At 44.9% G+C, this 23,367-nt stretch overlaps 1 protein-coding gene across 3 annotated transcripts in view; it reads left to right on the forward strand.

The window, feature by feature from the left end:
• The window catches only part of GATA1 (GATA binding protein 1), a 73,210-nt gene that overhangs the window by 22,466 nt on the left and 27,377 nt on the right, over window positions 1-23,367 (forward strand). The window contains exon 1 of one of the 3 annotated variants that reach the window (XM_068249824.1): window positions 7,681-7,787. The exons of the other annotated variants lie outside the window; for them this stretch is intronic. The gene's annotated coding sequence lies outside the window, so the exon portion shown is untranslated. Of the gene's footprint in view, window positions 1-7,680; window positions 7,788-23,367 lie in introns of those variants that run through there. 3 annotated transcript variants of the gene reach the window in all.

The following is a 23,367-nucleotide window of genomic DNA, read 5'->3' on the forward strand; positions in this document are numbered from 1 at the left end:
TTATTGTTTTTCATCCAATAATACACTGCTTTAAAAAGGGTCGCATTTCCATCTGGCCAACAATATTACCGGTAACTTCATTACTTGAAATATAACCTCATATAGTTGTGAAAGGTAAGAAAATGTAAAAATACAAACAATTCTTTTATAAAATTGATGATGACAAATTTACACTTCTCTATCTCTGAAATCTACACTGTTTTTGTAAGATTAGACTTCAATGGAAAATGAAACTCAATCTCCAAAACTATATACTTATCGCCAGATGGAATGCCCTTACCATCATTGAAAGATTATTTACGCTGTGTAGAAAAGTAGAATTGTGTATATACAGTGAGTATAACATATATATATATATATATATATATATATATATATATATATATATATATATATATATATATATATATATATATATATATATACATTTCCTAAAAGTATTTTTTTTATATTTTTTTTTTATCTTGGAACGTAGTGCAAAATTAATATTTAGTTAATGTAAAAATTGTAAAGTTTTGTCCTTCAAACTTTCAGGTAAATTTACTCGGTTTGATTTTATTATTATTATTTTTATTATTTAAGTTTCAGTATTGATTTTGAATTTTGGAATTACTTTTAATTATTTTTTTTCTTTCTTTCTTGCTCATTTTGTTAAATTATTTTAATATATTTTCATGTTAAAAAAAACAACAACATACCAGTTGTCATTTATTTAATTATTGTTACCTTCTAGACTGGAAGAGTAGCTTTTACTTTCTGGCTAATTTTTCTTTCCTCAATTCCCTTTATTGGTGCGCTTTAAAACAAAACAAAAAAGCTATGCAATAAAATAGCTATAGAGTTTGCAGACTTACTGTTCAATGAAACGCACCGCATTCATGTTGAATGAGATTCATGAAATTTTCTAGCTAACAAAATGTTGTTCTTTTTAAATAAAAACAATTGAGTTGACAATTAAGGCTGGTGCAAACCAAGAGTTTTTGGTAGCGTTTTCCAAACCGCATCGGCCTGTGAAAACGCTTGGCTAATGTATCTCAATGGGATGGTGCACACCGGCGGTTTGAGGTGTTTAGCAAACCGCAACCGTGGCTCCTGCAGCATTTTTGCGGTTTGCAGAAGCGTTTCTGCCTCAATGTAAAGTATAGGAAAGTGGAAAACTGCGCTGAAAAACTCTAGATCAGAGCGGTTTTCCAGGCGTTTTTGTTATAGTAGCTGTTCAGTTACAGCTTCTGTAACAAAATATGAAATCTGCTACACAAAAACGCTCCAAAAAACACTAGGCATGTTTAGATAAATTCTCTAAACCTGCCTAGAATCGCTCTGAAATCTTCTCCAAAAACCTCTAGCGTTAGCAGATCTGCTCGAGGTTTTTGGTGTGCACTGGGCCTTAAACATTTATACATGCACAATTGCTGGACGATGTGTACTATTACGGGCTCACTGCCCATCTGATAAATCTTAAGATTAGCAGCTGTATTTTTTGTACCAAGATTCTGATTCTGATGATGAAGAGACGGAAGAATTGTTCAAAACATGCAATCAGGTCATAAGATTTCTTGTTTAAGGATTTTTAAAAAATCTGTTCATTACCCTTTTGTTAGTATTATTATAATTGTAGTATTTATATAGCGCCACAGCACTGTACAGAGTATATTACCTTATGTGTTAAATTCTCATCCTTTCTATTCAAACTATAGCAACTGTTTGTATGATTTCTTTTAATTCAGAAACTGCAGATGCAAGATAATTTGTACAGTGTGTTGACTTTGTGTGAGGTTATTTATCTATTTATTTGTGGCTTTAAGAATCTGTTTGAGCAGAAACAATGACATTATTAAATAAAAAAAATATATATATATATAAAAAATTTCAAAATTTCAAATATAAAAACAGAAAGGAAAGTCCAGACTGAGTTTTTAATACACCCTTGCTCTATTTAATTCTCAAACTACATTTTCAGTTAAAAAACAACTGGAGTGAGAGGGACATGGAGGCTAATATATTTATTTCATTTTAAAGAGACACTGAAACGAAAACAAAAAATTATACAATGAATTGGTTGTGTAGTACGGATAATGACTAGAACATTAGTAGCAAAGAAAATATTTTCATATTTTTATTTTCAGTTGTATAGTGTTTTTTTTTATAACATTGCATCCTTCTCTAATATTTCCAGTTTACACACTACTCAGCATTCTAAATGATTTTACAGAGCAGGCCAGAGAACATTTGAACCGTGATCCGCAGAGAAAAAGAAAATATGACTGACAGTTTAGATAACAAGCTTCAGAAGACAGAGCTCTCTGCGACTTTGAAAGTCGTGGAGCTCAATGGCTCTTTTGCATAGATAACTGGAGTTTCTTAACTCTTCCTGTACTGGAAACAATATTACACGTATGTCTCTGCTTCAATTGTTTTATTTCTAAGCTGTACTACACCTACAAATCATTATATCATAAGTTTGTTTTCACTTCAGATTCCCTTTAAGCAACACCAGTTGCCTGGCTATGCTGCTGACCATCTGCCTCTAATACTTTTAGCCATAGACCCTAAACAAGCATGCAGCAGAGCAGGTGTTTCTAACATTACCAGATCTGACAAAATTAGCTGCATGCTTGTTTCTGGTGTTATGCAGACATTACTGCAGCCAAAGATCAGTAGGGCTGCCAGGCAACTGGCATTGTCCAAAAGGAAATAAATATGGCAGCCTCCATATTCTTCTCACTTCAGTTGACCTTTAAATTCAACTTCATAGCTGAGTTCACTCTATGCTCTGCGCCCATTGCTGCATGTGAACACACTGCCCGTAGAATTATATGAGCATATTCACATCCCTGCGTTGTAAAGAACCAAAATATCCAAATGCACTTTCTACAGTGCGTTTCTGGGTAACGTATGTGATTATGCACGTTACATAGCAGTTGCTATGGAAATAACTGCATGTTATAACATGCAGAGGGTGTGTTGCGTTATGCACAGGTTGTAGCGCGAGCTTTACGCAAGCGCGGAGGTTCTTTTTCAATTCACCTTTTCTCATAATTTTTCTCCTAGGTGATATTTTTACACCTTATCAATAATATGCCTTTAACCACTTGAGGGCCGCAATGTTAAACCCCCCCTAAAGACCAGGCCATTTTTCTTGAAATGGGCCACTGCAGCTTTAAGGCCTCGCTACAGGGCTGCACAACTCAGCACACAAGTGTTTCCCGCCCCTTTTCTCCCCGCCAACAGAGCTCTCTGTTGGTTGGGTCTGATTGTTTCTCCAGTGTTTGTTCTTTTTGTAAATAGTTTTTAATATTTTTGCTTATTTTTTTATTTTATTTTTTTTTACCAGGCCCGCCCTCCCTCCCTCCCTCCCCCACCAGCCAATCACTGTGATCGGCTATCATAGGCTTCAGCCTATGACAGCCGATCACCTCTGGTCCCCAGTACAGCGCTGCTGTAGATCGCATCGCTGTACAAGGTAATTAGACAGCGGTTTCGCCGTCTAACAGTCTCCGATCGGCGATCACCGCTGGGAGACTGAAGAGCGGAGCTCCGCCTTCCAAGCAGGGATGTGATCTCCTGCTAGCCCCGTAGAAGGCCGTTCACACCAATTGGCCTGGAGCAGTCCTGGGGCTGCCACCTCGTTCATGCCAATTGGCACAGAGCAGTCGGCTAAGGGTTAAGTCACCAGCGAGCAAGAAAATACTCAGAATAATGTTGACAGTACTTTTTCACATACATTTTGGTAGTTTTTCAATTTCAGAATGCCGAAAAGTTGTTTTAATAGAAGATGGAAAATGATCCCCTAGGAGGTAAAGGGAATTGAATCGGGCCATAGTGTGAACTTATCCTATATAGAGTATAGTTAAGTAGTTTTGCAAGCTCCTGAGGATTCTCTGATGAGTGAGATACTATTTGGCTGGGGACCATTATAGGTGGCAATAAATGTTGATTATTAGTTTCTTTTGCTACAGATCCCTTCCTGAGAAACATTTACTGGCGCATTAACTGAGTTGAAGGCAGCAAAACACTTTTGCGCAGCACAAGATTTCAGCTGCAGTGGCATCCTCTGCAGCGCATGATGTGCAGGGAGTCGTGGTCTTCTGGAGTCACTGAAATAACTAGGGAATGACGCACACTCACGACAGTTTCCCTATTCATTGCTAAGCATCGCACTGCCTCCCAGACAGATAGCCCTCATCATTTCCTTTACAAAAATGACCTGCAGTCATGGAGTTTAATGCCCACTAAAAAAGGGGGCATGTGAGTATGTGCAGTGTATACACTGTGGGACAAATCACAAAAAAGTAAAGAAAAGTCTCAATTTTTTTAACCACAGTTTAGCTTTAAAGGGAAGGTTCAGGGAAACCTGTAAAAAAATAAAAATCCCTATCCACTTACCTGGGGCTTCCTCCAGCCCGTGGCAGGCAGGAGGTGCCCTCGCCGCCGCTCCAGAGGCTTCCGGTCGTCTTCGGTGGCCGACCCGACCTGGCCAGGCCGGCTGCCAGGTCGGGCTCTTCTGCGCTCCAAGGACGGGCTCTTCTGCGTCCCATGCGGGCGCGCTGACGTCATCGGACGTCCTCCGGGCTGTACTGCGCATGCGCAGAACTACTGCGCATGCGCAGTACAGCCCGGAGGACGTCCGATGACGTCAGCGCGCCCGCGTGGGACGCAGAAGAGCCCGTCCTTGGAGCGCAGAAGAGCCCGACCTGGCAGCCGGCCTGGCCAGGTCGGGTCGGCCACTGAAGACGACCGGAAGCCTCTGGAGCGGCGGCGAGGGCGCCTCCTGCCTGCCACGGGCTGGAGGAAGCCCCAGGTAAGTGGATAGGGATTTTTATTTTTTTACAGGTTTCCCTGAACCTTCCCTTTAACTGATTATGGACCAAAGGCTCTGGTCCTTTAAGTCAATGTTCCCCAACCCTGTCCTCAAGGTCCACCAACAGTGCATGTTTCGTGGAAATCCACACAGGTAGTTAATCAGCTCTGCTGAGACCCTAATTACCTCACCTGTGCATGTTTGTGGTTTCCTGTAAATTGTGTACTGTTGTTGGACCTTGAGGACAGGGTTGGGGAACTCTGCTTTATGGGACTCACAATTCCTTATTAAATCACAGTAATCAGGAGGCCTGGAACCAATGAAAGATCCTGATTGAGTTACGGAACTCAGCTGTCTTTAGACAGTTACATGTCCTGGAGGGGACACGCTATTGCCTCCCTTGCATTGGATTGGGAATTGTTAAAACTGCACCACATCAGGCTTAGGCAGCCACGAGTGCAGCATTGTTTTAACTACAGCTGGTGCCGAACCAGTTTTTAGGTGGGTCATAAATAAGGTAGAATGATTACGCAGTTATGAAGCTGTACATCGTAGAAGACTAAGGGCTCGATTCACAAAGCGGTGCTAACCCAGTTAGAGACTTTAGGTTAGATAACCATTGCACCACGCTGGTGAAAAGCCAGTTTAGGCGTGATAAGTTTAGGTGTGATAAGTTTAGGTGTGATAAGTTAAGGCATGCTAAGTTTAGATAAGTGTAGATAGCGTGCAAAGTCCCGCACGCAAACCAGCGCCATTAAACTCTATGCGAAGTGCACCAGACTTTGCTAGCGCAAAACATTTGATCAGATGTGCACTATGGTGCTAACGCAGTTGGTGCTTAAACTTATCATGCCTAAACTTATCACACCTAAACTTATCATGCCTAAACTTATCACACCTAAACTTATCATACCTAAACTTATCATGCCTAAACTGAGTTTAGGCATGATAAAGGGCTTTTCACCAGCGTGCTAACTGTTAGCACCGCTTTGTGAATCAGTTTGGGAAGCATTTATTAGATCCTAGCATCAAACCCCTTGCACCACCAAGCTGACTGACCATTACTGAAATAACAGTGCTGGCAGGTGGTGTATGTCTATGGTGGGCTTTGGGTTGCATCTATGAAAATAATTGATTTAGAGAAAATAAAATTGAAAAAAATCTATGTGTGAACTCCCACGACTTCCAGGGCAGTTTCCAGGCTAAATTGCACCCAGGACGAGGGTGTAAAAATTGCGCCCCTTTCCCTTCCTCCCCACCTTTGTGGACTCACGAACCCTTACTCTTTAGGGACAGTCACACAGCCACAGGTCACAAGTAGATCTGCCTACTTACTAGTGAGTCGTGACCAGCCGGTCATCCAGGAGGGACCAGGAGAACACACAAGCAAAGAGAGCCTGGAAAGCCGACTCCTCCATGGGCACCTTGCACTGACAGCCTGCAGTACCGCTATAGGACATCAGGTGTCATCACGTGGTGGTGACGTTATGATGACTTGACGTCTGACGCAGGCAGCCCAGGTGGAGTCAAGGAAGGTCATCGTGCTAGTAATCTTCTTTCTTCTTCCATTTGGCTGCACCATGCGTCACCAGCTCCCTAGCGGTTATGTCCTTCTGCCTGCGCCCAATTCTTCTACTTCCCGGTCTGCGCCCAGGGCGGTCGCCCCGCCCGCACTGCCCAAGAAACGTCCCTGACGTCTTCACACAGCTTATTAACATCTACTCTCAAAAAGGGACTTGCAATTTCCATCATAAGTCTCCCCCCAAAGTGTGGATAGTCAACCTATTTGATGTGGGGATGAGTCCATGTCCATAAAATTAGTCAAGAGTGCTCAGTAAAGGGGAGGGGGGAAGGCTTTCCGCAGCCCTGGGCCATGGGCCTCCTTGATTGCGCTCCCTTGGCCGGAAGCATTCTGTGCTTGCACAGTTCGTAAAAATTGAAACTGCGCATGTGGTGAATGCTTCTGGCTAGGAAGCTCAATTGAGGAGGCAGAATGAGAGAGCAGGAGGACAACAGGGGGCTAGAAAAAGGACTAGGTAAGTTGAACTGAGGAACATTTTTCACTTAACATACAAACAACAGAAAGATGTAATACAAAAAGATTATTGTATATTTTGTACATGAAGACAACTTTGTATCTGTAAAACATTGTAACTTGAGTCGTTTGTAAGGAGGAGGCTGTCTGTATTTAGTGGAGCATTTGCAGAAAAATGTGCACTCTATTAATGGAAATTGAGCGCTTGCTTGGTACATTTTTGTATTTTGGCCACCCAGTAGCAGAAGGAAAACCTTAACTTTCACCTCCTGATGGTGTATAAATCAGGAGATATTTCACTTCTGTCCTGCAGCATCCCTGATAGAATGATCTGAGCCGTCTCTGAAATTTGAAGCTTTTATCTATTCAGGCAATGTAAGATATCCTATCAGTCAGGGGAAGTGTAGACAGGCGTGAGCTGCACGGAGATAACTGATACCAACTGCACTACCAGTGATGCTTCCCAGCTAAGATCGGCATTGCAATGTGCACCATCGCTAACTGCACTACCAGCGATGCTTCCCAGCTAAGATCGGCATAGCAATGTGCACCATCGCTAACTGCACTACCAGCGATGCTTCCCAGCTAAGATCGGCATAGCAATGTGCACCATCGCTAACTGCACTACCAGCGATGCTTCCCAGCTAAGATCGGCATAGCAATAAATGTGCACCATCGCTAACTGCACTACCAGCGATGCTTCCCAGCTAAGATCGGCATAGCAATGTGCACCATCGCTAACTGCACTACCAGCGATGCTTCCCAGCTAAGATCGGCATAGCAATAAATGTGCACCATCGCTAACTGCACTACCAGCGATGCTTCCCAGCTAAGATCGGCATAGCAATGTGCACCATCAGCATCCAATGCAGGAAAACGGGAGTGAGCTTGGAAATGCAATCTGCAGTGGGAGGGCAAATAGGAGCAGGTCCCTATAGCCAGAATTTGAAGGTTACAGTTGTTTTTTTGTTATTTTCCCTTTCTTGTCTTTTGTTTTGTTTTTCTTAAAGAGGCCCTGTAGTAACATACAGTATAATAGAATGCAGTAAATTATCCAGGATAACCACTTTTATGGTAATTGTTCTGGTTTTAGCATCAGAAACACTTTATATACCGGGTAAACTTTGCGCAGCCCAGGCCGCATGCTGTGGACCGCGGGCTGCCTTCCTTAAATTCCTACCCCATCCCCTCAGAGTAACGAGCAGGCGGAAACAGGGAGACTTAAAACTAACCGCATCACCAAATTTTACGCTGTAGTGATGGGTCGTTCACAAACGAGCCGGCTCTAAGAGCCGGCTCTTTGCTGTGATCGACAAGAGCCGGTTCTCGGTTTTGAAAGAGCCGATGCCTCAGCCGCCCCACACAGCTCTGCTTTGGTCTGTAATAAAGGGCGCTGAGGCATGCTGGGAGATGTAGTCCTCTTCTCGCAGCTTGTAGGAGTGTATGGGCCGGAGCAGAGCAGTAGCAGGAGGGATTGCCCCAGTCAGAGAAGCAGTCGGGAGTTGTCATGGAGACGGGGGCGGGGCTTTTACTCCGATTCTGAGCGGTGTCTAGTGATATTTAATGAAGAGCCGATTCAGAGTCGTAAGAGCCGGCTCTTTAATGGGAGCCGATTCAGAAGAGCCGATTCTCCGAGAAGAGCCGGAATTCCCATCACTAAATTACGCTGGCACGTCCCAAAGTCGTGTCATGTGACGCCCTGTTGCCATGGAGATGTGACGCTGGCTTTGGCGCTGCAATGAGTTTAAAGTCCCCCTGTTTCCACCTGCTTGCAACTCTGCAGGGAGGGAGGGAACATCGCACGTGGACCGGATACGGCTCGCGAACTATAGTTTGCCCAGTGCTGGCCTAGACTGTTTAGCTATGTGGAAATCTCCTCCCAGAGCATTCTGTGAGACCAGCCATTATTTTCACTGGCTTTGGAATTCTCAGAAACAAACATTCTGCAGAGCGACAACTGACAGGACTAAAGATGTCACCACCTGGGATAAATTTGAGAATGTAAATCAGGGTGAAATTTTTCAATGGGCAAACACTGAATAACATAAAAAAAAAAAAAAAAAAAAGAGATTTAATGTATTATTTTATGTTCACTACAGGTCCCCTTTAATGCTGTCCGACTGTTATCTTAATCGTGTCACTTTAGATCTGTTTCCCCCGTTATGGACCAGTACAGTTTTGACGTTTTAGCTATGCCCCTATTTAATCAGTAATAACATTATTCCAACGTATGACACCAAAATGTTATATACACGCTTTTTTTTTTTTCCAAGGCCAAACAGACTTTCATTGAGCAGTATTTTTTTCCCCAAGAATATCGTTTTTCTATGCATTTTAAAGAGAAAAAGAAGAAAATTAAATATATATATATATATATATATATATATATATTTTTTTTTTTTTTTTCAGTTTTGAAAATAGTTTTTTATTTTTTAACCACCTTAGCGGTATGGACGAGCTCAGCTCGTCCATGACCGTCGCGGTGGATTGCTCAGGCCATGGTTGGTCGATTTGCATAATTTTTTTTTTCAAAACACCACGCAGCTAGCATTTTGCTAGCTGCGTGTCTTACCCGATCGTCGCCGCCAATCCGCCGCTACCCGCCGCGAAAGAGGGCCCCCCCTGCAGACCCCTTGCGCAGCCTGGCCAATCACCGCCAGGCTGCGCTATGGGGTGGATCGGGACTCCCCCAGATGCCATGATGTCGATGACGTCATCCCGATCGTCGCCATGGTGATGGGGAAGCCAAACAGGAAATCCTGTTGTGAACGGGATTTCCTGTTTGCTCTGATGGCCGGAGGCGATCGGAAGGGGTGGGGGGATGCCGCTGCACAGTGGCTATCATGCAGCTAGCGCTAGGCTAGCTACATGATTTAAAAAAAATAAATAAATAGTGCTGCGCAGCCACCCTGTTGATTTTAACCACTTTTGTCTCCTGGACGTAGTAGCTATGTCCAGGAGGCCATGTGCGCGTCCACACGCTCCCACGGGCGATCGCGCGTGCATGCACACTCCCGCCCGCGGTTCGTTAGCCCAGGAATCAATGAATCGGGCTATGGTGCCCGATCACTGATTCCTCTCCCCGCAGAAAAAGCGACAGCTTCTCTCGGAAGCTTCGCTTTGTCTGGCTCTTGCGTCCCCATGCGTCCCTCTAAGGGTATGTGTTACGCTTAGAGTGACGTCATATAAACAAACTCATGGCTGCCATCTCGTGGCCAAAAAGTAAAACTACAACTAAATGCAAAAAAAAAAAAAAAACCCACATATTTACCGAAAAAAATGCTGTTTACATCCCACCCTCCCAAAAATACCCAAATAAAATGTTTAATATAAAAAAAACCAAAAAAAAACCATTACAATAAAAAAAGAAACATGTAAATATTTACCTAAGGGTCTAAACTTTTTAAATATCAATGTAAAGATGAAATATTTCTATTTTTTTTTAATTTTAAACTTGTAAATAGTGATGGATGCAAAATGGAAAAAAATGCACCTTTATTTCCAAATAAAATATTGTCACCATACATTGTGATAGCGACATAATTTAAACGGTGTAATAACCGGGACAAATGGGCAAATACAATACGTGAGTTTTAACCACTTGCCGACCGCGCACTCATAACGCGCATCGGCAAAGTGGCAGCTGCCGGACCAGCGACGCAGCTCTGTGTCGCCGGCTGCAGGCTAATTAATCAGGAAGCAGCCGCTAGCGCGAGCGGCTGCTTCCTGTCAATTCACGGCGGGGGGCTCCGTGAATAGCCTGCGGGCCGCCGATCGCGGTTCGCAGGCTAAATGTAAACACAAGCGGAAACAATCCGCTTTGTTTACATTTGTACAACGCTGCTAACAGTAGCAGCGTTGTACCAGATTAGCGATCCCCGGCCAATCAGCGGCCGGGGATCGCTGTCACATGACAGGCAAGAGCCTGTTAGAGGCTGCACAGGACAGATCCGTTCCTGTGCAGCCTCTGATCTCCGGGGGGAAGGGAGGTAGGAGAGGGAGGGGGGGAATGTCGCCGCGGAGGGGGGCTTTGAGGTGCCCCCCCCCCCCCAAAACTCAGGCAGGCAGGAGCGATCAGACCCCCCCTGCACATCATCCCCATAGGGGGGGGAAAAGGGGGGCGATCTGGTCGCTCTGCCTGCTACCTGATCTGTGCTGGGGGCTGCAGAGCCCACCCAGCACAGATCACAGAATACAGCGCTGGTCCTTAAGGGGGGGTAAAGCATGGGTCCTCAAGTGGTTAATTATGGAGGCATGTATTATTTTAAAACTATAATGGCTGAAAACTAAGAAATAATGAATTTTTTCCGTTTTTTTCTTATTCTTCCTGTTAAAATGCATTTACAGTAAAGTGGCTCTTAGCAAAATGTACCACCCAAAGAAATCCTAATTTGTGGCGAAAAAATACAAGATATAGATCAGTTAATTGTGATAAGTAGTGATAAAGTTATAGGCTAATGAATGGGATGTGAACATTGCTCGGATGTAATGGATTGCGGAGACACCGCCGCGCGGTCTGGCAGCGGGGCGGCTGTCTCCGCGTTCAGGCCGGCGGTTTCCGCACAGCAGCGTGCGTCTGGTGTGTCTGAGCCTAGTAGTGCACACAGATGGAGAGCTAAGCGCGCGCGCGCTAGGAGGCAGGACTTTATGCCAATAGGAGAGGGATCAGCTGAACAGGACGATCAGCTGATCCCAGCGTAGTAGGTGATTTGCTAAGCGGGGCTGGGCGGCGCTGAGGAGCGCTGCTCTATATATACTCCTTGCCTGTCAGTTGCTGGTTGTCTGCCGTTGTGAATACTTACATGTGAGCACTCAGACTAGTCAGATCCCACAGTGTGTTAGAACCAGGAGGACCTGGGAATTCACACTTAGCCAGAGTACGTTTGTGTTATATGTTAGACCAGTTCCAGGGTGTTGTGACCACGGACCTCACACCCAAGCTTAGGGATACTGTGTCATTGCTGTGTTATACTTTAGACCAGTTCCAGGGTGTTGAGACCACGGACCTCACACCCAAGCCTAGGGATACTGTGTCATTACTGTGTTATACTTTAGACCAGTTCCAGGGTGTTGAGACCACGGACCTCACACCCAAGCCTAGGGATACTGTGTCATTGCTATGTTATACTTTAGACCAGTTCCAGGGTGTTGAGACCACGGACCTCACACCCAAGCTTAGGGATACTGTGTCATTGCTGTGTTATACTTTAGACCAGTTCCAGGGTGTTGAGACCACGGACCTCACACCCAAGCCTAGGGATACTGTGTCATTACTGTGTTATTGTAACGATTGTGGGATTCTCTCCGTGATCAGCGCACAAGGCGTGCACTGACACTGCGGAAATCCTCCACAAGCGTGTAATTTGCAGGAACCCAGCAAAAGGTGCGATGCACCTGTAGAGGGAAATTCCTGTCGACAGGGGGAGCTGTGGAGTGCAGAGGAACGGCTCCTCTGCTCTGCCACACACGCCAGACAGGAATTGTACGAAGGGCAGAAACGCAGGGCAAGATAGCCCTGAAAGGGAGAGATCAAAGTGACAGAGGGTATGTGTGTTCACCAAACTAGTCGCCACCCTGCGACGATGAACACACAACCAGGAAGACAAAGCGAGAAGGCAATCGCCAGAGATGGCGATTGCTAACAGAGACACAAGACCGAATAAGCACAGATGAGGAATGTATATTTGTCCACCAATCTAGCCGCCACCTGCGACGGTGGACACACAACAGAAGAAACCAAGTGAGAACGCAATCGCAAGAGAAGCGATTGCAGAAGAGAATGAGCACAGGGACAGATTGTATGTGTGTGCACCAAACTAGTCGCCAACCCGCGAAGGTGCTCACACAACAGCAGATATGAAGTAGGAACGCAATCGGCTACAAGGCTACAGCAAGGCAGAGCACGAGAGTAGCAAAGGCACAGCAAATCATACAATGAGGAGATACGGAAAATAACAAACGCTAGCTAAACGCGAACACCGCACTCATTCGCAACAGTGCACGCGTTTATGCGCGGTCTCCACGTGATAAGCACAATAGAGACAAGCACGCCTAACTAACCACCGACAGACAAACATGAAACAGAGGACGCGAGCGCTTGCTTAACGGTTACCTCACCGAGCCTCCAGCAAGCGTTCGTAGCAGACAAGACAGACACACGAAAACATGAACAAGCGAGAGATAGGATCCACAGCACTAGCGAAAGTGGCTAGTGCGATCCAGGAAGACAGAACAGAAGGATCCACAGCGCTAGCGCAAGATGCTAGTGCGATCCAAGTACAGAGTAGCAGACCAGAAGGATCCACAGCACTAGCGCAAGATGCTGGTGCGATCCAGGAAAACAGGACAGAAGGATCCACAGCACTAGCGCTAGGCGAGTGCGATCCAGGCAAGACAGATCAGAAGGGGCTGCCAGTAACAACCGCTGTTCAGGTTAGCACCCAGACACACAGAACGATCTCCTGTCGACCACCGCTGGGACAGGACAATCGCCACAGACAAACAAAACAGATAAGCAATCCTAACTGCACTAAGGAAACCTGCCTAGTGCAGTCCCAGGAATTACTCTAGGCTAATCTTCAAACAAAGAGCAAGGCTGACACTCCAGGCGAGTGTTACACAGGAACTAACTCTTATGACCAGCCACTTACTGTGGGAAACATAGCTCTTTATAGAGCAAGCCCACAAAGGATGTGGCTAGGCAATCTGCATGACAAACGTATGCAAATTCCTCAGCAGCAAGCTGCACAACTGACAAAAGGTCTCTCTTCCAGAGACCTGCAGAATGCAGACCTGAACAGTGATCAAAAGGCTGCCTGCCTGCGCAGGCAGCCGCGCGGATCCTCACAGTTATACTTTAGACCAGTTCCAGGGTGTTGAGACCACGGACCTCACACCCAAGCCTAGGGATACTGTGTCATTGCTATGTTATACTTTAGACCAGTTCCAGGGTGTTGAGACCACGGACCTCACACCCAAGCCTAGGGATACTGTGTCATTGCTGTGTTATACTTTAGACCAGTTCCAGGGTGTTGTGACCAAGGACCTCACACCCAAGCTTAGGGACTCTGTGTCATTACTGTGTTATACTCTAGACTAGTTCCCGGGTGTTGAGATCAAGGAGCTCACACCCCAGTCTAGGACTCTATGTCTATGTAACATATAATTTATATGTTATGACTATTTGCTCTGTCGACCTTTCTCTTGCTTTCTGATTCGGTACCTCTGCATATCTGTCTACCTGTTGCCAGACCCTGCCTGTACCCGGTTACCGAATCAGTCTTCTGTCTCTGTACCTCATCTGCTCGTGTGTTGCCGACCTGGCCTGCCCGACTATCCTAGCTGTCACTCTCCCTGAGTGCTCAGTCTATCAGTATTAGCAGTGACACCATTCCATCAGGTGTCAGCTGCAACCAGGACTCTCGCTCCTCAGAGAGGCAGGCCTGTTAGCAGCCAGTGGTCCCTCCCTCTGGCTGCAGTACAGTTCACCATCTAATACTGCTATCCCTGGTTACCAGGTCCTCACTATCAAGAGATAGTTTCTGCACTACCCTGGGTCACCTGCCCCTCAGGTGGCTCTTGGCCGAGTCTCTTATATCTCCTGCTCCTCGGGAGATAGCCTCCAGTTCATCCAATACATTACTCATTAGGTGTCCAGAGGTTAGTCATACTTGGATTATTGGTGATTCTGCAGATCATCCATAATCGAGTATACATCTGTATTGTTGATGATTCTGCAGATCATCAACAATCAGATTCTCTCTGTGTGCTGACACCGATCGTTACATCGGATGCATAAAGTGAAAATGACTGAAGGCTGAAGTGGTTAATAGAACGCCAGGGTGGTTAAATAGTTTTTTTTTTTTTTTACTGTTTTAAAATAAATAGTGCCACAGTAGATTAAAAAAAAACAAAACATTATTATTAGTTGCATATTTCTCCAATCGGTCACAAAACATAAATTATGTTCCTGTCACAATTTATGGTGATTATATTTGATCCTTTAGAATCTAAAGGATCAAATATAATCACCATAAATTGTGACAGGACTTACAATCTAAAGTTTAGATTGTAAGCCTCTGGCAGGGTCCTCCCTTCCCTAGTGTAGTCTACAACATGATCATGTGCTCCCTTCTTATGACAGCCTCGTACAGGCAGTCCCCGACTTACGAACGCCCGACTTACAAACAACCCGATCCGACATGGGTTCTGTGTTTCCATGGGCACAAGCCCAAAAAAGTTTTTACAAAGTGGACTTGTAGTTTTTGAGAAAAACGATTTTAAAAAATAGAAAGAAAAAATGGCTTTTAAACTTGTATAAGCAGGTACAGAGGGCAGAGGTGACACAGAGGGGGACACTGGAGGCAGAAGAGGTACAGGGGACAGAGATGGCACAATGTTCCGACTTAAGAACAGATTCAGGTTAAGAACGGACCTGCAGTCCCTATCTCGTTTGTTAACCGGGGACTACCTGTACTTGTATTACTGGGCATACCTAACCAGCCCATATCCCTATTTATTGTCCAGCACTGCGTAATATGTAGGCACTTTATAAATAAATAAATAATAATAATCGCACGATCATATTTCTTGTACTATGTTTGCCTTGTATAGCTTTTTCCTATGTTGTATAACCTTATTACGTCTGTCATCCTTGTATCATTCTGTTTCATTTTCGTTCCACTTCTCATGTGTACACCACTTTGTATTGGTCTTTCATGTGGAATTCCAATAAAATTGATTCATGTTTGTGGCAGTAACATGACAAAAATGTGGAAAACTTCAAGGGGGCCAAATACTTTTGCAAACCACTGTATGTGCTACAGAGAGAATAATTAAAGTATTTTTAATGGTAAGAATTAGGGAGAAAGGGTTAATGGGGAAGGGTAATTAATGAGGTTATTATGTAGAGGGCGTGGTTAAAACAGTGTATTTTAACAATAACAATAATATTTATATAGCGCTTTTCTCCCTGGGGACTCAAAGCGCTGTGACCCTGCATTATGCAGTCTCAAAGGCTAGGGAAAAGAGGTGAGTTTTTAGCCTTTTTTTAAAGCTGTCCAGAGAGGGAGTCTCTCGTACTGATTGTGGAAGTGAGTTCCATAGAGTAGGGGCTGCGTAGGAAAAGGCCCGAGCACCAAATGTTACGTGTATCCTGGGAATAATCAGCTTCGTCTTGTTGGCAGAGCGGAGGGTGCGTGGAGGGGCATAAAGTTCCAATAGATCCGCTATGTATTTGGGTCCCATGTGGTGTAGAGCCTTGAATGTCAGCAGGCAGATCTTAAAATTGATTCTCCATTTTACTGGCAACCAGTGAAGAGTTTGCAGTACTGGGGTGATGTGTGAGCTGCGGGGGGCATTGGCTAGGAGTCTGGCTGCAGCATTCTGTACTAGCTGTAAGGGGCGCAGAACCTTTTATGTAGATCCGATGAACAGGGTGTTGCAGTAGTCTAGGCGGGAGGATACAAATGCATGAACCAGGGCAGGTAGGTCTTCAGCTGGGATAAGGTGTTTGATTTTCGCTATATTTCTTAGATGGAAGAAGGAAGACTTGACGACAGCTGATATCTGCTGTTTGAGTTTTAGATATCCATCCAGGATCACCCCAAGGTTTCGCACAGAGTCTTTATACTGTACAGTATCTCCCCCAATTGCTAGTTTGAGGTGGTGAGCGTTTTGAACTTTATCCATCATGTGTGGACCACCTACCGCCAACACCTCTGTTTTGTCAGAGTTCAGCCTCAGCCAGCTGGTGTTCATCCAATTTTGTAAATCCACTAGACACGCATTTATGGATGCTGATGGGTCTTGGGTGCCAGGCTTGAAGGACAGATACAGTTGTGTGTCATCTGCATAACAATGGTATCCTAGGCCATAGTTCTGGATTATTTTGCCCAGTGGGAGCATGTAGACTGCAAAGAGTAATGGTGATAGTACAGAACCCTGTGGAACTCCATAGGGAAGTGGCACTGGATTAGAGTAGTGTGTGCCCAGACATACTTGCTGTGTCCTGCCAGATAGGAAGGTCTGAAACCAGCTAAGAACAGTACCCCTTAGGCCACAGTAATTCTTCAGTCGCTGGATTAGTATTTCATGATCCACAGTATCAAATGCTGCAGACAAGTCTAGAAGAATCAAAATTAAGCAATCACCCTTGTCCCTTGCAGTAAGTAGATCATTCATTACTCGGACTAATGCTGTTTCAGTGCTGTGCCTTTTCCTGAATCCTGACTGAAAAGTATCAAAGATGTTATCTGTAAGCCTGGCTTCCAGCTGGTTGGCGACTACTTTCTCGATAACTTTTGATAGGAATGGTAAGTTCGCAACAGGTCTGTAGTTGGTTACAGAATCAGGATCTAGTGATGGTTTCTTCAAGAGGGGTTTTATGATTGCTTTCTTTGGTTCTTCTGGGAAAAGTCCACTTTGCAAGGAGCACTGAGTGATTTTGTGAAGTGCTGGCCTTATCAGCTCTGGGCACTGCATTAAGGATCCAGTTGGGCCAGGATCCAGGTCGCAGGTAGTGGGGCGGAGACTTTGAATGAGAATTCCAAAATCATGTTCACTCAGAGTGTCAAAGACTTGCCATGATTTTATTGTAATAGTAGTCACTGCAGCTCAGAGGCGGGACAAGGTCCTACAGCACCCAAGGCTGAGACACCAAAGTGCGCCCCCCATCCCTCCCACTCCAGCCGTCACACGCTGATTGCTATTAGACTAAGAGGTGCCACAGGGCCCACAACCTCCCCAACACCTTAATATCTAGTTATCTGGCTTGCAGTCACTGCTATGTATCCCCTTTTCTTATTTCTTTCTGCTTAAAACACAATTAGGAATGACAGCTGAATGAATTGTGCGCCCCCTCCTACACTGCGTCCTGAGGCTGGAGCCTCTCCAGCCTATGCCTCGGCCCGGCCCTGCTGCAGCTCCATTCTTATGCTTTACCGGTTACATTTTCCCATTTGAGCTGTGGACCCTGTTCCCCTATACAGATCTCCCTGGTGGTCTAGTGGTCTCCTATTCATTTCCTTGGTGGTCTAGTGGTCTGCCATACATTTCCCTGGTGGTCTAATGGTCCTCCATACGCTTGACTGGTGGTCTAGTGGTCTGCCATATGTATCCCTGGTGGTCTAGTGGTCCTCCATATGCTTCCCTGGTGGTCTCCTGGTCCTCCATACGCTTCCCTGGTGGTCTCCTGGTCCTCCATACGCTTTCCTGGTGGTCTAGTAGTCCTCCATATGCTTCCCTGGTGGTCTCCTGGTCCTCCATACGCTTCCCTGGTGGTCTAGTAGTCCTCCATATGCTTCCCTGGTGGTTTAGTGGTCCTGTTATGCCCAGTTTAGCTGTACCTCCAATACTTTTTGAGACAACAGCCTAGAATGGGCATGCAGATTAGGTGGTGTGGCTTTACGTGAGCCCATCGGTTTCATATTCTACTTTACCTAAATAACATTGTTCTACCAATGGGCACCTGGCTGGCAAGAGCCGCAGAACATGCGATCTCTATTTCACACAGGCAGCCATCTTGCCTTTTGGAAATAATCTACATCAAGGCTGAGGTGCCTGAGTGATTTCTGACAGTTGCTCTCTAGACACTAATGGGTCATCTTCACCTCTGTTACTCCCTTCCTAGAAGTGTGTTTACACTAGAGCGTAAGAACAAGTTGAAACTGCCAGGCAAGTACTGCCAGCTTCTTCATACAGAATACAGAAAGACTGGACAGTGAAAGATAGGAATTTCAGATCACCAAAACTGTTGTTCAAAAAAAAGGAATAAATACTGACAGGGCTGAAAGGAAAATAAACCTATAACTGCGAGGTCTTAAATTGGCCTCTACTTAAAGTGTACATGAGGTGAAAATAAACTCATAAGATGAACAGTTGTATTTATCCTAAAAATGACCCTTTTGTAGGTATGCCACAGTTTTATTTTATGTTTAAAAACCTAAAAAGTAGATTTAATTTGTATTGTCTCTTCTTAATGGCACAGTCTTTCCATGTTACAAAGCTAAAATAAAAAATATAAACTATTGACCTTTTTTTAATTTATCTACTACACTCAGAAACTGTTCTCTGCTAGACCCCAGTTTTATGGCTGTAATTCCTTATCAGTGAGGTTTATGCTATAGTCAGGCTAACTAGGTCTAGGCTGGAGAGAAACTGCATACCTGAATGTTTAACTCTTTCAGGCAGAAAAAATAAAAAATAAACACAGCCTAGTTATTAGTGTGCTTGTCACTGTACATACAAATGTCTAGCACTAATTAAGTAGGAGACCTTTGGCAAGTCTCCCTTACACTGCTACTGCCAATAGAGCGCGCCCTAGTGGCTGCTGCTCTGCTCTGGCGCTTTGAGTCCGCAAGGAGAAAAGCGCAATATAAATGTTATTTGTCTTGTCTTGTCTTATCTCATCATGTCACCATAGGTACTCTTTAACAAGGAAGGAAGGAAGGGAAAGGAGTTAACAACTTCTGTAGTTATTTTAAAGTTCTTCTATTTTGCTTCTTTAACCCTCCTGGCGGTTAATTTTTTTTGCCAAAATGGCAAAAATCCTTTTTTTTTTAATTTTTTTTTTTGTGTTTCATGTAAAGCTACCAGAGTGGTAGCTACATGAAACACCACTAGAGGGCGCATGTGTCCCTCTAGTGCGATCGTCGCCGGCATCAATAGCAAACAGGGGAACGCGTATATAACGCGCTCCCCTGTTTGGCTTCTCCTGTCGCCATGGCGACGATCGGAATGACGTCATGGACGTCAGCCGACGTCCTGACGTCAGACACCTCCGATCCAGCCCATAGCGCTGCCCGGAACTCATTGGTCCGGGCAGCGCAGGGCTCTGGCGGGGGGGGGGCCCTCTTGCGCCGCTGCGTACGGGCGATCGCCGCAGAGCGGCGGCGATCAAGCTGTACGCGCGGCTAGCAAAGTGCTAGCTGCGCGTACAGCATTTTAAATGGAGCAAATCGCTCCATCAGGGGCTGAGATATCTTCCTGCGCGGCATAGCCCGAGCTCAGCTCGGGCTTACCGCCAGGAAGGTTAAAGGCCACCTCAACTCAAACTCAGTACTTCATCTTTGCTCTTAAAGATAAGCAACAGCATTATAACCTTTAAATAAAAACATTTCTTTGTTACATATTACAGAACTCCGGCAACAAAACTAGGCAATGTGAATAACAACATAGGAAATCCCATCATGCTCTGCACAGCATCAGGGAAAAAAAGCCTGGGCTTTTTTTTTCTTTGATGGGTGGAGCTTAGCTAAAAATGCAGCTAAAAATTATGCTTTGGTAAGAAAAACAAAGTTCTGATGTTGTGAAACTGTTAAAGAAACACCAAGCCTTTTCAGTGCTGCTGAGTAGATTTTTAGTCCAGAGGTTCACTTTAAGAAGTTCAAGGGTGTCCATTCAAGATGGTTAGATTTGACACCTACGAGCGGCAAGTGTGTCTTTATACATTTGAAGGGCAATGGGTAATGTCCTGCCTCATGCAGGCACTGTGGTCAGGGGTCTATTTCTGCTTTGCATTGTAGTGTTGGGTGGCATGTAGCCACGAGTTATGTAACATTTTGTTTATGTGTTGTGATGGTCCTATTGACTGGATGCTGTTGTAACTATACCAGAGCTTTCCCTTCCCTGTTTAATCATGTGATGATTACTGTGTTTGGCTCACAGTAATCATGAGGTCAGGAGCCAATGAAATCGGCTCCTGATAGTGATATGGAAGCTCTGCTGTCAGTGTGACAGCAGACCGAGTGTGTGCAACGAGACTGCGCTGCGTGACTGATTGAAATCTACGTCCTGGCAGGGAGAGCAGCACCCAAACAGGGCATAGATTTCAGCCATCGGGGTCCAGAACGGGTTAGGTTAAAGTTCTGGCTTTGCTGAAATTCAGTGAGGAATACTGTGTTTTGTAACAGTTAAAATGATAAAAGCAAATAGAAATATCTTCAAATATCTTGTTGCTTGTGGTTCGGTATTAGTCATGGAGAGAATCTGAAGACATAACAACCAAAGTTATTTAGGTGATGATACCTTTATTGACTAAGGGTCGGTTCACACTTGTTTCAAAACTGTAACTGTTGCTCAGTTTTTTTTGCCCTGGACAAAAACAGAGCCACGGATACCAATGTTAAAAATAGCGTCCGCCTTCACACACTTCAAAAAACAGATCCGTGGGCTCTTTTTTAGAAAACTTATTTTCACTGAGCCCGGATCCCCGCAGAGGCAATGAAAAGCAACACAAAAACGGACCTCCCTCTACACAGAGAACTTTTGCACACTAAACGGATGCCAAAGCAGATTGCCCACTGCCTGCTCCTCCCCTCAGCATCATCTTTGCGGATCTATCCAATAGAAACACACAGGAAGGAAGGACACGTTTTTAACCTCTATTTAAACAGACTGGAAACGTATGCTGCAAAACTACACATTTTTAAAAATGGACCCGTTTTAGGCCTCTTGCACACTACAAGTGATTCCAATTTTTTTATATGTCCAATTTTTTATTCCGATTAAAAATCAGATCAGATAAAAAAATCGATATCACATGTAGTGTGCAAGATTTTTCTGCAAGCTTTCAAAACTTTACATTTCTTCAGACATTTTTCAGAACTGTACAGTTAGTCATTAAAGGTATCAGCTAAACAACTTCTACTCTTATGTCTTCGGATTCAAATATCTTCCAAGAAATCGTATCGCTCACCACCTCCCTGGCTGTATTCTAGAGACGCTAGTTCCTGTAATTGGGTTATAAGGCTCATAAGGTTGTCTGCATAGTAACTAGAGCCTCATTTTTTTATATAAGGAGAGGGGGTTTCATTCAAGTTTTTCTGGGAAGGCCCATTGTCTTTGAATTATACTGTACATTTGGCCCTGCCCATGACTACTCATGACCCCACCCACTGTTCAGCGCTTATTGGCTTCTTTCTGGTGCCACGACGCGTCATAAACTGTTCCTGCCCCTTCCTTTCTCACTAAGGTGCACACATTGGCCAGCTGTCATCATCATTAGTCATGTGATGTTGGTGGTAGGGTTAGTGGCAACAGGTCTTTAATAAACCCTGTATAGATTTTTTTAGGATCCTAAGGCCTTAATTCATTAAGGGCCTGTTTCCACTACACGCAGATTCTGCATGCAGAAAACTGACTCCAATGTATGCCTATGGGAAATCTGCATCAGAAAAATCGCGTTCAGTGGAAACAGACCCATAGACATTCATTGGAGTCAGTTTTCTGCATGCAGAATCTGCGTGTAGTGGGAACAGGCCCTTAACCGTACCGCGCTGAAACAGTGCAAGTTAAAACTTCTTGCGCGCGTTAATGACATCAGCGCAACTTAATTATAGCGCGAGCACGCTACTGGCAGTGTAGCAACGGCCGATCAGAGGCGTAGATATGATTTTCAGTGCCAGGGACAAAGACAATTTTTGCCCCCACCACCACCACCCGGACAAAATGGGCGTGGACATGCATCAGAATGTGGGCGTGGTCATGGGTGCAGACACTTGGACAAATGCGGTTTAGATAGCCACATGTGCCCCCTTCTCCTATTTAGATAGCCAGATGTGCTCCCCTTTAGATAGCAAATGTGCAGCCTTCCTCCTATTTATATAGCCAGATTTGCTCCCCTTCCTCCTGTTTATATAGACAGATGTGCCCGGTTTTTCTGCTGCTGTAATGTTTCTGCGCTCCTCTGCAGAGAGAGGGAGAGAAGCAGGGGCACTTCAGGCAGCTAGCGAGTCGCCTCTCACATGCATGGGGGTGCAGCGGCTGTGCTGAGCGCCCTCACAGTTCTGCGCCCGTGGACATGTGTTCCCCCTTGTCCACCCATAGCTATGCCTCTGCGGCTGATCCTTGTAAATGCCGCATGTTAGTGAAGTATCCCGGCCGCGATACTTCACTAGCGCGTCCCCTTCTACGTTAATTAACATAGTATCGGCTGTGCTGGTGACGTATCGCCGTAACGATACGTCACTATAGCGTGGCATTTACAAGGATCAGCCATTGCTAAGGAGAGCACGCTACGCTCGCAGTAGCGTGTCCACACTTATAATAAAGTCACGCTAATGTCATTAATGTGCGTATGAAGTTTTTACTCGCACTGTTTTGGCGCGGTAAGGTTAAAGAGAGTTCTCTGCCATGAGGTGCTAAGTTGAACTTCCATTGACCTGAGAGTCTGAGTGATAACATCAAATTTATCTCACCTGCTCCCCATTCACACCTGAGACCTTGTAGCACTAAGGCAGGGGTCAGGAACCTTTTTGGCTGAGAGAGCCATAAATGCCACATATATCTTAAAATGTATTTCCGTGAGAGCCATACAATATGTTTTAAACTGGTACAGTGCGCATGCGCAGCAGAGGGCTCATGTCTCTGTTGCCATGGTGATGTGTATGCAGTTGGTCCTCCGGGCAACAGAAGTGTCAGACACTTCTTCAGCTCCACTTGGGTTTCAGCAACATCAGCAATTTCCCTGAGAGTCAGACAGGAGAAATACCGACTAACAGCTTGTACAATTAGCTAGCTGACTTGGGGGTTG

The sequence above is a fragment of the Hyperolius riggenbachi genome, chromosome 8 (assembly GCF_040937935.1).
Source record: "Hyperolius riggenbachi isolate aHypRig1 chromosome 8, aHypRig1.pri, whole genome shotgun sequence".
NCBI lineage: Eukaryota > Metazoa > Chordata > Amphibia > Anura > Hyperoliidae > Hyperolius > Hyperolius riggenbachi.